The sequence below is a fragment of the Balaenoptera physalus genome, assembly GCF_965194825.1.
Source record: "Balaenoptera physalus genome assembly, chromosome: 13".
NCBI lineage: Eukaryota > Metazoa > Chordata > Mammalia > Artiodactyla > Balaenopteridae > Balaenoptera > Balaenoptera physalus.
In genome coordinates this window covers 70072172-70088281 of record NC_138892.1, presented here as the reverse complement: position 1 = coordinate 70088281, position 16110 = coordinate 70072172, and the positions used below count along the sequence as shown (strand labels likewise).

Here is a 16110-nt window from a genome sequence, read left to right as displayed (position 1 = left end):
ACCCGCCCCGCCCCGCCCCCGCCCCCGCCCCGCGAGGCCCGCGGCGTCCTCGCGCGCCCCGGTCGCTCTCGCAGCCTGTCTCCTGACACCCGCGCCGTCTCCGCGCTCCCGGACTGAAGGTCCAGGCCCCCGGCCCTCAACTTCAGCTGTCTGCTGGGTGTCACAGTCCTCGGTATTTGCCGCCGTTTCTCCCCCTCCACCACGGTGAAACACTGCTGGCCCGGCAGGATGGCTTTGCGCTCTGGGGTCTGCCTTCCAGCGACCCTGCCGACACCGTCTTTCACTGGTTCAGCAAAAACGTTGCTCAAAAACAGAAATGAACGTTTTACTGAACACACGTTTTCAGCTTTAAAAAGGTGTGCATGATATCCTTCTTGGTTTACTCTTCCTGCAGTCTATACAATTTAATGTAAACGGTCACTCCCCGCCCCTTTTTTATAAATAGAATTAATAGGCGGTCTCCTATGAAAATCCCCCACGCTTTTAAATTAAGTTAATCTCAGACTGTTAACTATCCTTTCTTTAGTTGGGCACATTTAGACACCAGGTTTTCCTTTCTCTTCATTCCAAAAAAAGACAGCCACTGAGAGATTAGCTGATTTGAGTACTCCTCTGTGGTCAGTTCTATCATTGCAAACTATAATACTGCTCTGCTTCAGGTTGGCGGTTTATTATTTAATCAGGTAATTACTCAAGATTCATTCGTAAGGATGAATTTGTAAGGTAACAGCAGATATTATTAAAAATTATTTTCCATTTTCTGCTTTTATGAGCATGTATTTCCCTTTCTAAGGATAATTTTAGTAGTTATTTTTGTACTACTTTTCTAGGACTCCGAGATTATAGTTTCTTAGGTAGAAAGCTGGGTCTGTTGTTTTTAGGGCCTTGAACTGACAAGTATACAAAAGTACAATCTGCTTATCAACAAATACTCTGTACAGGCCAATAATATAAATACAAGTTAACAAAATCACTCTTCAAATGCAATGTATTTTTAATTAGTTAACTAGCCACTGGGTAATTGATTTCTTTACAAGAGTCACAGCAAACAACGTTGCTATGCCCTGTTTCTTGTTACTTAAGCCTTATTTCTCAAACACTTCCTCATATTCTGGAATAAGCAAAATATAATCTGAGTTTTATAACTTGTTTGGATTTAAGAAATGTAGGGATGTGTTTCATTCTAACCAAATTCTTCCTGACATAACAGTTCACCCTGATTTACCAGTTTTGATAGCATTGTTGAGCACAGAGAGTTCATCTGCAATTTTTTGACTGATTGATGTTATGGTGACTAGGGAAAATTGCTTAAGGAGGTTGGTACTAACTCAAAAGTACTGATGAGAAAAAAATAACTCTCCCATATTCATGCTTAGAAAAGACCCCGGTATGTTCAGCCCTGGAGAGGAGGAAAGTCCAGGTAGGTTGGATAAGACCACCACGGCATCCACCAGAAAATGCTTATTTTCTGCCAGTACAGTAGTTTGACTTAAAACTGCAAGGGGCTTGGGTGCATTGTTTATGAAACCGCAAAGTTCCTCTAGCAAAACAGGAAATCTGAGAAGGGAAAATGTTTGCTAAGATGTGAACAGCATGGCCAAAATGATCTTTTTTACTGTCCATCAACATTTCTACATATAGTTAAATAATTTCCTCTATTTTACTGTATTTTCGTATGTGCAACAAATGGATTCTTGATGCTTTCATAGGATATTGTTTTATGAAAATGTTTCTGGTTGATACTGACCATACACTTAAATCTCACTAATTTATTATGCCTGATGTTCATTTCAGATTAGATCATTGTACTAACTTTAGAGAAATGGTTTATTGAGTATAAATAGTGCTAGTGGTGCATATATTGTACCTATTTAAGAGACCAGATTGTGATAGAAATCCTGTTTATTTGGTTAATTTCTTGGCGCTTACATCTTTAATTTGGTCCCAATCATATGACTGCTCACCTTATCTTTTTAAAATATTGTGATAAAATACACATAACAAAAAAATTACCATCTTAACCATTTTTAAGTGTTCAATTCAGTAGTGTTAAATACATTCACCTGTTGTGCAACCACTCTCCAAAACTCTTTGCCTCTTGCAAAATTACAACTTTATATTAACATTAAATAACTTTCCATTCCAACTCAACCTCCAGGTCCTGGCAAACAACATTCTATATCTGTCTCTATGAATTTGACTACTCTTAGTACCTCATGTAACTGGAATCATACAGTATGTGTCTTTTTCTGACTGGCTCATTTCACTTAGCATAATGTCCTCAAGTTTCATCCATCTGTAGCATGTAGAATTTCCTTCCTGTTAAAGGCTAGATAATATTCCAGTGTATGTATATACCACATTTTGTTTATCCGTTCATCCATCATGGGCATTCTGGTTGCTTCCACTTTTTTGGCTATTATGAATAATACTGCTATGAACATGGGTGTACAAATATCTGAGTCACTGCTTTCAATTCTTTTGGGCATATGCCTGGAAGTGGAATTGCTAGATCGTATGGTAATTCTGTTTTAATGTTTTTGAGGAAACTCCATACTGTTTTCCATAGTAGCTGCACCATTTTACAATCCCACCAACAGTGCACAAGTTTCCAGTTTCTCCACATCCTTGCCAACACTTGTTATTTTCTTTTTGGTTTGTTTTTATAGTGGTCATCCTAATGGATGTGAGGTGGTATCTCATTGTGAGTTTTATTTACATTTCCCTAATGATAAATGATGTTGACCATCTTTTTATATATTTGTTGGCCTTTTGTGTATCTTCTTTGGAGAAATGTCTATTCAAGTCATTTTTAAATTGGGTTGTTTGTTTGTTTTGATGTTAAGTTGTAGGAGTACTTTATATATTCTGGATATTGACCAGATATATGATTTGCAAGTATTTTCTCCCATTTTGTAGGTTTCCCTTTCATTCTGTTGATTGTGTCTTTTGATGCACAGAAATTTTTAATTTTGATTTTGTCCAATATATTTTATTTTTGTTGTTTCTCCCCTTAACTTTAGAATATCTTTCCTAATCTTTTGAATATCTTCTAGCTTTCCTTCCCTAAGTTTCTACTAAATGTCTTATAAATATCTACACTTTCTCACGTCTTACTCCTTCAATCCTTGTTTTCCAAACTGTGTGCAGAGATGCCCCAGGCACAGTGAACTCATGGGAGCGCCTGGGGGATATTACACAATTCTGAGGGAAACACAGTAGTACTTGATGTCTTTCTGACACCACACAAAATATTAGCTCGAGATAGTTTACAGTTTCAACATTAGATTGCTCTACGTTCCTTTCCATAATGTCATATCTTTGAAAAGCTGTATATTCAGTGGTTGCTGTGATAAAAGCAATTACAGGGCAAAAATCAGTGTAGAACAGGAAATGACAGTGGCTAGCATCTTATCTAATTCCAAAATTTAGGAAGTTCTGTAGTGTGTAACAGGTGCATGCATTCCCTTAGTAAGTAACTGATTATTTAAAAATAAAATCAAATATTTTTCTTTCAATTTTTATGTATTACTTTTCAAACAGCATCTAAGTTGCTAGTACATAAATACTGATTAAGTTGTTTGGAACTGACTACTTAATAAACTGAAATATTAAGTATTTCTTTTGACTTAGGAATACTATGAAAAAATCACTGAGTTTTGAAAGACCCCATGAACTGAGAAAGTTTGTGAACCTCTGTCTTAGAACCTTTGCATATGGCTTTCTCCATACTGCTCTGTTGAAAGCATTTTCTTGAATATGACCAATGTCTTCCTTCTTGATAGCAAAATCGATTATATTATTCTCAGATGTTTTTATTAGTTTCCTGTAGCTGCTAATTAACAAATTAGCACAAAGTGGGTGGCCTAAAACAACAGAAATTTATTCTCTCACAGTTCTAAAGGCCGGAAGTCCAAAATCATAGCTGCCATCCCTCTGAAGGCTCTAGGGGAGAATCTTTCTTTACTTCTTCCAGCTTCTAGTGGCTGGTGGCATTTCTTGATTTGTGGCCACATCACTCCAGTCTCTGCCTCTACGGTCACATTGCTTCTTCCTCGTCTGGGGGTCTCAATCTTCCCCTGCCTTACTTTCATAAGGATGCTTGTCATTGGATTTAAGACCCACTCAGATAATCCAGGATGATCTCTTCATTTCAATATCCTTAACTTAATTGCATCCGCAAAGATCCTTTTTCCAAATAAGGTAACATTCACAGGTTCCAAAATTAGGATGTGGACATATCTTCTGGAGTGTCACCATCAACCTGCTACAGATGTTTGAGGCTTTTGATACTCTTGATCGTTGCTCCTTCTTGACATACTCCTTTTTCTCTTCTTTGACACTGCACTAAACTGATCCCCCTCTTAACTTGGCTGGGCCACAGTGTCCAGAGTATTATTGTTGTACATTACTCTGGGTGTTACTGTGAGGGTGTTTTGGGGATGAGATTAAAGTTTAAGATGGTAGACTTTGAGTAAAGCTGATTGTCCTCCACAATGTGGATGGGCCTCTTCCAATTATTTGAAGACCTTATTAGAACAAAGACTGAACTCTCTAGAGCAAGAAGGAATTCTGCCAGCAGACTGCCTTTTGAATTGAACTGAAACTCTCCCCTGAGTCTGCGGGATTACCCCATCAGATTTTGGACTCGTCAAGTCTCCACAATTGCCTAAGCCATTTGCTTAAAATAAATCTCTCTTTCTGAATATACACACATCCCGTTGATTCTGTTTCTCTGGAGAACCTTGGCTAATACCCTTTAACTCCTTCTCTGTCTTCTTTACTTCATTCGTCGACATATGTGAAAAATGAGTTCATTATATCTTCATCCAACTAGCCCTACTCTAGACTTCAGTGTTTCTCAATATGATATCATCACTTAAAAACAGGTCCTTCTAACTTGCTACACAGCTGCCTCCAGACCTAGGAGGCCTTGCTTATATTAACCACATCACATGTATCAGATACAAAATTAACATAGATCGTAATTAAATTGCTCAAATTTGGAACTGTGAGGCTGAACTCTTCCATATCCAATCTGTATTCAGTGAATCACTCTTGTCAATTACGTAGCAAAGTTCAATGAAGTAGGCAATTAATGTTAAAAAAACAAAAGAAAAAGAAGACAGAGTAGTCAATTAATGTTAAAAAAAAATAAAGTAGCCCATTTACCCAGTCCCTCACTTATACCTCTTTCAAATCCTCACATCTGATTATTTTCCAAATCTTATAGATTCAACCTGTCAGAAGCAAAACATCTTCGAGTTCCCTTTTTGTTTGTTTGTTTGGGTTCCCTTTTTTGTGTCTTGTTGCTCTACTCTTCTTACCTTACCTTATATTATTTTCTATATTGGCCCCATATGAACAAATCCATGCTCAGCTGTCAAGTTCATTTCCTGAAATGCTCTTTGACTGGTCAATCCCCCACATGCAGACTCTCAATGCCTCCCACTACCTACAGAATATGGTCCAAGCTCGTCAGACTGGCACCCAAGGCCCTCTGCCCTGTCTTTCCTAACTGTGCCCTTTGCCCCAGTCAAACTACACTGCACTGTCTTATGCTGTTTTACCGATCTGGAAGACAACTCCTCACTCCCTAGCTATACACCCAGCACTTTTCTGCTGTCTCTGTCTTTTAATAGTTAACCCATCCTTTGGAGCCATATCAACTTCCATGAAACCTTTTTTCAATGTCAAATATGTAAGAAGTCTTGTTTCTTTAAATGCCTTTAGCATTTTGTGTGTCTGTTCTAGCACCTCTCTTACTCTTTTCTGTAGTCATAGATGTACTTGAACTTACCGCAGTCTTCCTATTAGACTGTGTAATCCTTGATATCAAGGACTTTATCTTGCTCCTTTTTGCATCTCACATGTATTTATTACTTATTTATTCATTTGTTCTTCCATTCAATACATTGTTTCTCAAATTGGGGATATAATCATGATCACAGTGCTCTGTAAACATTTCTGGAATTTAAAAGATCTTGATGACTTTTACTTTACATGTGGAAATGAATGTTGCTAAGTCACTTATCCTCAGTGGAACTGCAAAATAAGGATGCTGACCAGTTTTCCAAGAATGCTTTTTTAAGTTATCAAACTGTATGATTCTTTGGTAATTTAAATGATTGTATATCCACTCAGTAAAACAACTGTTTGGAAACAGTTCCAATTAGTTTATGCAATTCAACCAAATTTCTTTTGAAAAATCTGCATTGTAAGATTTTTCTTTAAAAAACCTTTATTTTTATGGTAACTATTTTTATGTTTTTAGCAGTGACTACTCACACCCTACCTCTTTCTTTAAAAACTGATGTAAAACAGTGGCACCTTATTGTTGGCCCTATCAAATTATGTATTCTTATTCCTATAATTTATATGTATGAATCCTCTGCTCTAAGCATGAATATTTTCCCACTTTTCCTCATCGATTACGTCTCCAGATGTTAAACATTTGTCAGAACTGTCATAATAATAGTACCTTTGATTTGTATAATGGTTTAAAATTTTGAAAGAACACAGGTAGACTTATTTGAGCACCAGTATAATTCCATCTGACAGGCTGAATGATGTATTATCAGGTTTTATTTTTTAACTTTCAGAGATTTGAAAATCTGAGGGATAGAGAGAGGAAGTCAGCAGCTTTTAAGGCTAGGGCAAGTGTTTACAAGAGACGGAAACCATTTTAAGCCAATATATGCAAATAACAGGATTTATTATAAGGATACAGGAGAATCTCATGTATCCCAAGAGCGTGGCTTCATTTCTGCTTCTCTCTTTTTCTCTCTCTCTCCTAACAGGATCTCTCTGCTTGTGCACTCAAAATAACAGAATATGGCCACCTTACCCTTCCCAATCGACAGTCACAGTTCTAGCCATATGCAGAGATTGAATAGTTGTTTCTAAGTTCCAAATTCCTAGGAGAGCATATCATTGACCCTGCTTGGCTCAGGTATCAAATCATACTTGGCCAAGTTGGCTGGTTTACCCAGTGCACACTGCTCCATGAATGAAAGGCAATTACTGTAGGAGGGGAGATGGATCTTGGATCTGAAAAATAGTCTTAGAATTTCTACTTTATACAATTGGGTGGAGCTGGTGATTAGAACCTCAGAAGTCACAAATAAAATGCATCCCAAGGGCAGTTAAATAACATAAATGAATAAAGCTGACAGATGGAGGCTGCAGTACCCAGATGCACCACAGGCTCAATCTAAAGGGAGCTGCTACTACTCAACTCCAACTCCATGGGGGTCTGGGCCTGTGCAACCAATCTTCTGATTTTCAAATAAACTCAGAAATTGGGATTTTATGTAAAATCTCTGTTTAAATTTTTAAAAATCCCAATGAGTGAGAAAAGAAAAAAAAAAGCCATGACCGCAGGTCATATCTGGACTATCAACTTGTAGTTTAGTACTTCTGGCCTAGATCTGTCTGGTCAATTGTCAAATAATGACATTTAAAAACTCACATCCAGGGCAGCTTCAAGATGGCGGAGGAGTGAGACGTGGAGATCGCCTTCCTCCCCACAAATACATCAGAAATACATCTACATGTGGAACAACTCCTACAAAACACCTACTGAACGCTGGCAGAAGACCTCAGACTTCCCAAAAGGTAAGAAACTCCCCACGTACCCGGGTAGTGCAAAAGAAAAAAGAAAAAACAGAGACAAAAGAATAGGGATGGGACCTGCACCAGTGGGAGGGAACTGTGAAGGAGGAAAAGTTTCCACACACTAGGAAGACCCTTCACTGGTGAAGACAGGGGAGTGGCGGGGTGGAAGCTTCAGAGCCACGGAGGAGAGTGCAGCAACAGGGGTGCAGAGGGCAAAGCAGAGAGATTCCCGCATGGAGGATCAGTGCTGACCAGCACTCACCAGCCCGAGAGGCTTGTCTGCTCACCAGCCGGGGCGGGCGGGGGCTGGGAGCTGAGGCTTGGGCTTCGGAGGTCAGATCCCAGGGAGAGGACTGGGGTTGGCTGCGTGAACACAGCCTGAAGGGGGCTAGTGCGCCACAGCTAGCTAGGAGGGAGTCCGGGAAAAAGACTGGACCTGCTGAAGAGGCAAGAGACAATTGTTTCGGGGTGCGCAAGGAGAGGGGATTCAGAGCACTGCCTAAACGAGCTCCAGAGACGGGCGCGAGCCATGGCTATCAGCGCGTACCCCAGAAACGGGCATGAGACGCTAAGGCTGCTGCAGCCTCCAAGAAGCCTGTGAGCAAGCACAGGTCACCATCCACACCTCCTCTCCTGGGAGCCAGTGCAGCCCGCCACTGCCAGGGCCCCGTGATCCAGGGACAACTTCCCTGGGAGAACACATGGCCCGCCTCAGGCTGTTGCAATGTCATGCCAGCCTCTGCCGCCGCAGGCTTGCCCTGCATCCGTACCCCTCCCTTCCCCCGGCCTGAGTGAGCCAGAGGCCCCACATCAGGTGCTCCTTTAACCCCGTCCTGTCTGGGCCAGAAAGGACGCCCTCAGGTGACCTACACACAGAGGCAGGGCCAAATCCAAAGCTGAACCCAGGAGCTGTGTGAACAAAGAAGAGAAAGGGAAATCTCTCCCAGCAGCCTCAGGAGCAGCGGATTAAATCTTCACAATCAACTTAATGTACCCTGCATGTGTGGAATACGTGAATAGACAATGAATTATCCCAAAACTGAGGTGGGGGACTTTGGGAGCAACGATATATGTACATTTTTCCTTTTGCTGTTTTTGTGAGTGTGAATGTGTATGCTTCTTTGTGTGATTTTGTCTGTATAGCTTTGCTTTTACCATTTGTCCTAGGGTTCTGTCTGTCCTTTTTTTTTTTTTTTTTAAGTATACTTTTTAGCACTTGTTATCATTAGTGGATTTGTTTTTTGGTTTGGTTGCTCTCTTCTTTCTTTCTTTTACCATTTGTCCTAGGGTTCTGTCTGTCCGTTTTTTCTTTTTTTTAGTATAATTTTTAGTACTTGTTATCATTGATGGATTTAGTTTTTGATTTGGTTGTTCTCTTCTTTCTTTCTTGTTTTCTTTTTTTTATTACTTTTAAATTTTTTTAATTTTTAATAATTATTTTTTATTTTTTATTTTAATAACTTTATTTTATTTGTTTATTTACTTTCTTTCTGATTTTCTCCCTCTTCTTCTGAGCCATGTGGCTGACAGGGTCTTGGTGTTCTGGCCAGGTATCAGGCCTGTGCCTCTGAGGTGGGAGAGCCGAGTTCAGCACATTGGTTCACTAGAGACCTCCTGGCTCCACGTAATATCAAATGGCGAAAGCTCTCCCAGAGGTTTCCATCTCAACACTAAGACCCAGCTCCACTCAACGACCAGCAAGCTACAGTGCTGGACACCCTCCTCCAAACAACAAGCAAGACAGGAACACAACCCCACCCATTAGCTGAGAGCCTGCCTAAAATCATAATAAGGTCACAGAAACCCCAAAACACACAACCAGACGTGGTCCTGCCCACCAGAAAGACAAGATCCAGCCTCATCCACCAGAATACAGGCACCAGTCCCCCCCACCAGGAAGCCTACACAACCCACTGAACCGACCTTAGCCACTGGGGGCAGACACCAAAAACAACGGGAACTACGAACCTGCAGTCTGCGAAAAGGAGACCCCAAACACAGTAAGTTAAGCAAAATGAGAAAATAGAGAAACACACAGCAGATGAAGGAGCAAGGTAAAAACCCACCAGACCAAACGAATGAAGAGAAAATAGGCAGTCTACCTGAAAACGAATTCAGAGTAATGATAGTAAAGATGATCCAAAATCTTGGTAATACAATGGAGAAAATACAAAAAACGTTTAACGAGGACCTAGAAGAACTAAAGAGCAAACAAACAATGATGAACAACACAATAAATGAAATTAAAAATTCTCTAGAATGAATCAATAGTAGAATAACTGAGGCAGAAGAATGGATAAGTGACCTGGAAGATAAAATAGTGGAAATAACTACCGCAGAGTAGAATAAAGAAAAAAGAATGAAAAGAATTGAGGACAGTCTCAGAGACCTCTGGGACAACATTAAACGCACCACCATTCGAATTATAGGGGTCCCAGAAGAAGAAGAGAAAAAGAAAGGGACTGAGAAAATATTTGAAGACATCATAGTTGAAAACTTCCCTAATATGGGAAAGGAAATAGTTAACAAGTCCAGGAAGTGCAGAGAGTCCCATACAGGATAAATCCAAGGAGAAACACACCAAGACACATATTAATCAAACTATCAAAAATTAAATACAAAGAAAAAATTTTAAAAGCAGCAAAGGAAAAACAACAAATAACACATAAGGGAATCCCTATAGGGTAAAGAGCAGATCTTTCAGCAGAAACTCTGCAAGCCAGAAGGGAGTGGCAGGACATATTTAAAGTGATGAAAGGGAAGAACCTACAACCAAGGTTACTCTACCCAGCAAGGGTCTCATTCAGATTCAATGGAGAAATTAAAACCTTTACGGACAAGCAAAAGCTAAGAGAATTCAGCACCACCAAACCAACTTTACAACAAATGCTAAAGGAACTTCTCTAGGCAGGAAACACAAGAGAAGGAAAAGACCTACAATAACAAACCCAAAACAATTCAGAAAATGGTAATAGGAACATATATATCGATAATTACCTTAAATGTAAATGGATTAAATGCTCCAACCAAAAGGCATAGACTGGCTGAATGGATACAAAAGCAAGACCCGTATATATGCTGTCTACAAGAGACCCACTTCAGACCTAGGGACACATATAGACTGAAAGTGAGGGGATGGAAAAAGATATTGCATGCAAGTGGAAATCAAAAGTAAGCTGGAGTAGCAATTCTCATATCAGACAAAGTAAACTTTAAAATAAAGGCTATTACAAGAGACAAAGAAGGACACTGCATAATGATCAAGGGATCAATCCAAGAAGAAGATATAACAATTGTAAATATTTATGCACCCAACATAGGAGCACCTCAATACATAAGGCAAATGCTAACAGCCATAAAAGGGAAAATCGACAGTAACACAATCATAGTGGGGACTTTAACACCCCAGTTTCACCAATGGACAGATCATCCAAAATGAAAATAAAAAAGGAAACACAAGCTTTAAATGAAACATTAAACAAGACGGACTTAATTGATATTTATAGGACATTCCATCCAAAAACAACAGAATACACTTTCTTCTCAAGTGCTCATGGAACATTCTCCAGGATAGATCATATCTTGGGTCACAAATCAAGCCTTGGTAAATTTCAGAAAATTGAAATCATATCAAGCATCTTTTCCGACCACAACGCTATAGGACTAAATATCAATTACAGGAAAAAATCCGTGAGAAATGCAATACATGGAGGCTAAGCATTACACTACTTAATAACCAAGAGATCACTGAAGAAATCAAAGGGGAAATCAAAAAACACCTAGAAGCAAATGACAATGAAAACACGATGACCCAAAACCTATGGGATGCAGCAAAAGCAGTTCTAAGAGGGAAGTTTATAGCAATACAATCCTACCTCAAGAAAGAAGAAACATCTCAAATAAACAACCTAACCTTATATCTAAGGCAATTAGAGATGAAAGAACAAAAAAAAACCCAATGTTAGCAGAAGGAAAGAAATCATAAAGATCAGATCAGAAATAAATGAAAAAGAAATGAAGGAAACAGTAGCAAAGATCAATAAAACTAAAAGCTGTTTTTTTAAGAAGATAAACCAAATTGATAAACCATTAGCCAGACTCATCAAGAAAAAAAGGGTCAAGACTCAAATCAATAGAATTAGAAATGAAAAAGGAGAAGTAACAGCTGACATTGCAGAAATACAAAGGTTCATGAGAGATTACTACAAGCAACTATATGCCAATAAAATGGACAGCCTGGAAGAAGTGCACAAATTCTTAGAAAAGCACAACCTTCCAAGACTGAACCAGGAAGAAATAGAAAATATAAATAGACCAATCATAAGCACTGAAATTGAAACTGTGATTAAAAATTTTCCAACAAACAAAAGCCTAGGACCAGATGGCTTCACAGGCGAATTCTATCAAACATTTAGAGAAGAGCTAACACCCATCCTTCTCAAACTCTTCCAAAATATAGCAGAGGGAGGAACACTCCCAAACTCATTCTACGAGGTTACCATTGCCCTGATACTGAAACCAGAAAAGGATGTCACAAAGAAAGAAATCTACAGGCCAATATCACTGATGAACATAGATGCAAAAGTCCTCAACAAAATACTAGCAAACAGAATCCAACAGCACATTAAAAGGATCATACACCATGATCAAGTGGGGTTTATCCCAGGAATGCAAGGATTCTTCCATATATGCAAATCAATCAATGTGATACACCATATTAACAAATTGAAAGAGAAAACCATATGATCATCTCAGTAGATGCAGAGAAGGCTTTCGACAAAATGCAACACCGATTTATGAAAAAAAACCCTCCAGAAAGTAGGCATAGAGGAAACTTACCTCAACATAATAAAGGCCATATATGACAAACCCACAGCCAACATCGTTCTCAATGGTGAAAAACTGAAACCATTTCCACTAAGATCAGGAGCAACACAAGGTTGCCCACTCTCACCACTATTATTCAATATAGTTTTAGAAGTTTTAGCCACAGCAATCAGAGAAGAAAAAGAAATAAGAGGAATCCAAATCAGAAAAGAAGACGTAAAACTGTCACTGTTTGCAAATGACAGGATACTATACATAGAGAATCTTATGGATGCTACCAGAAAACTACTAGAGCTAATCAATGAATTTGGTAAAATAGCAGGATACAAAATTAATGCACAGAAATCTCTTGCATTCCTATACACTAATGATGAAAAATCTGAAAGGAAACACTCCCATTTACCATTGCAACAAAAAGAATAATATCACAAAAGGGAGGAGATATGGGGATATATGTATATGTATAGCTGATTCACTTTGTTATAAAGCAGAAACTAACACACCATTGTGGAGCAATTATACTCCAATAAAGATGTTAAAAAAAATAAAAAATAAAAAAAATTAAAACTCACATCCTCCATAAAGTTTTTATACAATGGAAGAGAATACAATGTGTACAGCATTAATGTAAGTAGTACACATTTGTATATAATGGGTATACACATAAAACATAAAGAATCATTCATCTACCTTGTCTCTGAATGAGAAACTTGATGGAAGCAAATCATTTGTTCTTTACTTTGTGAGATTAATTTATTATAAAGAGCTGCACTCTTTGCTTTAAGCTTTCCCAAAGAACAAACCCTGTTACAGGATAAAAAGCCGTGTAGAAGCTATATGTCCCCGAGCAAAAATTTTTAACCTGAGTCTCAGTTTTCTCTTATGTCAATACCGATGTCTCATGATTGTGATGGACATCAAGTGAGATACGATTTTATAAAGCTTTTGACATGTATTAGGTGCTCAGTGTATGTTAGGCTTCATATCTGCTAGTTGGAATTAAGTTCAACACAATACTGTATTTTTGAAGCATACAGTATGAAACATACAGTATGTTTCAAAATAATGTCATTAAAAACAGAGCAAGTAAAGTTAGATTGAATTTCCAAACATCAAAAGCAATGATCCAACGTTGGTTTCTTGTATAGGTTCATAAAACCACAATATCACTGTTAACTGCTTTGTCTTATTTACATTTCCTTAGAGTTATAAAGCATCAAATAAGAAAAATAACCCTTGGTCGTAAAAAAAAAAAAGGATCAAGCATTAAGCAACTCTTTATATTCATGTAATTATAACCCCCCAACAATCTGTAATAAACACCTGGCAATATTGCTGAAACTTTTAACACAATAGAGTATACCACAGAAGATTCTTCCATTTCAGTGGGGTCCTGTGTGTTTGAATGAATCACCAAGGAAACAGAGCAGTTTGGGTTAAAGATCAGTTCAAGCAAATAATATTGCTTTGTTACTCTCCCTGAGTGAAATCTGGGCTGAAGTAATCTTAAGTGATATGTACTTTCTAATGAAACAGTGAAGGCTTTGGTTCAAAAGAGCTGTTTATAATGCCAAGGATGCATATTGGAATCAAAGTGCAGGAAAGCACAAGGCAACCAGCTTTTTAATGCATTATTTAAAGTGGGATTTTTTCACCCTGCTTTGGAGAAGTGCCTTGGCAACAGGATCTTGAACCTCATTCTCATTATCTCTAATGTCTTCATGTGAGTAGGATACTTTAAATGGCTAATGGGGATATTTGCAAACTACTTTGAAAATACAGTGCTCTTTCCTTCCCTTTTTCTTTGTCTTTTCTCGGGATTCTAATTAACACCTAAAAGCTCCCCTAACATTTTAAGACCACGCATGAGAAAGCCTCTCTAATACTAAGTCCAAAACGGGGGACAACCTTTAAGTATTTTTGTAGTCACAACAGAGGCAACTTCAGCATTTCCATATTAGAGGAATTTAGGGCTGGAATCTGCAGTCTAGTTTGAAAGCAGTGCAAGGGATTGTGAAACTGAGCTAACCTAGCAGGGGGTTTTGTGCTTGTGTATGTGTATCTGTGTGTGAGATAAACTTGAGAAAACCATTCATATCAAATAATTGAGGGGGGTGGTGTGGAGTTAGAGCTGAGCAAGATTACGGGAGGGTTAAGGCCCCTTCACTCTCATCCTAAACTACCCTTTGGAGGTGTCTGAAAACCATAATTTCAGTGTTGGGATCCAAAATGGATTAACATTTTACTAAGTACAGCTCCTTAACAAAGACTATACTAAAGCTTCAGTGTATCTTATTCTGTTTTTTAGGGGTAGCCTAGATTCATGTGGTGACTTTTATTTAGGAATGTGCCAGTAAAGGAGTTAACTTACATTTTATATGTTAATGATGGGCACAGTAGTACAATGAATTCCAGGAAAGGGAGTGTTCAAAAGTCATTGAATAATTATATTGGATCATATGTATTTTTAATGCTTTAATAATAGCTTTCGGTGAGACTGGTGGGTACTACACAATATTATTCTTTTTTAACAAGAAAGATCAGATTTTATTTGGTATGGCAAGGTACCCAGATAAAAGTTGGCATTTCTACCTCACTTGCAGCTTGATGTGACCTTGTGATTAAATTCTGGCCAATGAGATGGAAAAGCTGTTGGGTGAGCCTTGAAGGCTTCTTAAAACAAGGCTAAATAGCTGGTGAGGACCCTTTTTAATTTCCCACTTCCTCCTGTTTCCTACTAGAATGAGGATGTGAGGGCTGAAGTTTAAGCTGCTCTCTTGGACCTGAGGCAACCTTGATGAGAAAAGCCACAGATTTGGAGAGTGGAAAAGAAAGACAGAGGAATCTCTCTCTCATATCAGACCTGGCATGCCTACCTTCAGACTTCCTCTACATAAGAAAAACATCTTCCGGGACTTCCGTGGTAGCACAGTGGATAAGATTCCGCGCTCCCAATGCAGGGGGCCTGGGTTCAATTCCTGGTCAGGGAACTAGATCCCACATTCATGTCGCAACTAAGAGTTCGCATGCCACAACTAAGGAGCCCGTGTGCTGCAACTAAGGAGGCCGTGAGCCGCAACTAAGGAATCCTGGAGCCGCAACTAAGATCCAGTGCAACCAAATAAATAAATAAATATTAAAAAAAAAAAAAGAAAAACATCTTCCATCCTATTTAAGCCATTATTATTTCCAGTCTCCGTTATTAGCAGCCACGTATATTTCATAAGTGAGAGATTTTGTTTCACCAAAACTGTTTCGTTTAGTTCATAGAGACCCAGGATAGCAGGTTTGTAAAATGAGAGATGTTGTTATCCATATCCCTTTGGTTTCTGAATTTTGGATAACAATGAGCGAGAATTTGGTTAGCAGGGGATACATGTAGTTTTAAAGGTGAAATCACAGCTAGTTGGTATTCTACATTCCCTATAATCAAAAGATAGAAAGTGTCAAAGTTTTCCTTTAACTTTGCTAAATAAGAGAAACAAATCCTCCTAGACCTAAAAATATTTCTTTGTACAAAAGCAGATAAATATGCATTCTTTATCAGATTTAGAAATACTGTAGATCTTACAAAATATATAAATGTTTCTCTATTCTTTAAAAAACATTTTTAAACTTTAGCAAGACTCACTTCTATAATAACTGAAATATTTGGCATATATTTTT

General features: G+C 38.4%; 1 long non-coding RNA gene across 2 annotated transcripts; it reads left to right on the top strand.

The window, feature by feature from the left end:
* The first annotated feature begins 1 nt into the window (after window position 1).
* Window positions 2-15601, top strand: LOC309641921. 2 transcript variants are annotated; one of them, XR_014252846.1, is made up of 3 exons: window positions 2-356; window positions 7478-7617; window positions 9133-12860. It is a non-coding gene; the product is annotated as an uncharacterized lncRNA (long non-coding RNA). The 2 variants fall into 2 exon arrangements; XR_014252845.1 differs by lacking the exon at window positions 9133-12860 and adding an exon at window positions 15186-15601 and having other exon boundaries at window positions 12-356.
* The last annotated feature ends 509 nt before the right edge of the window (window positions 15602-16110 follow it).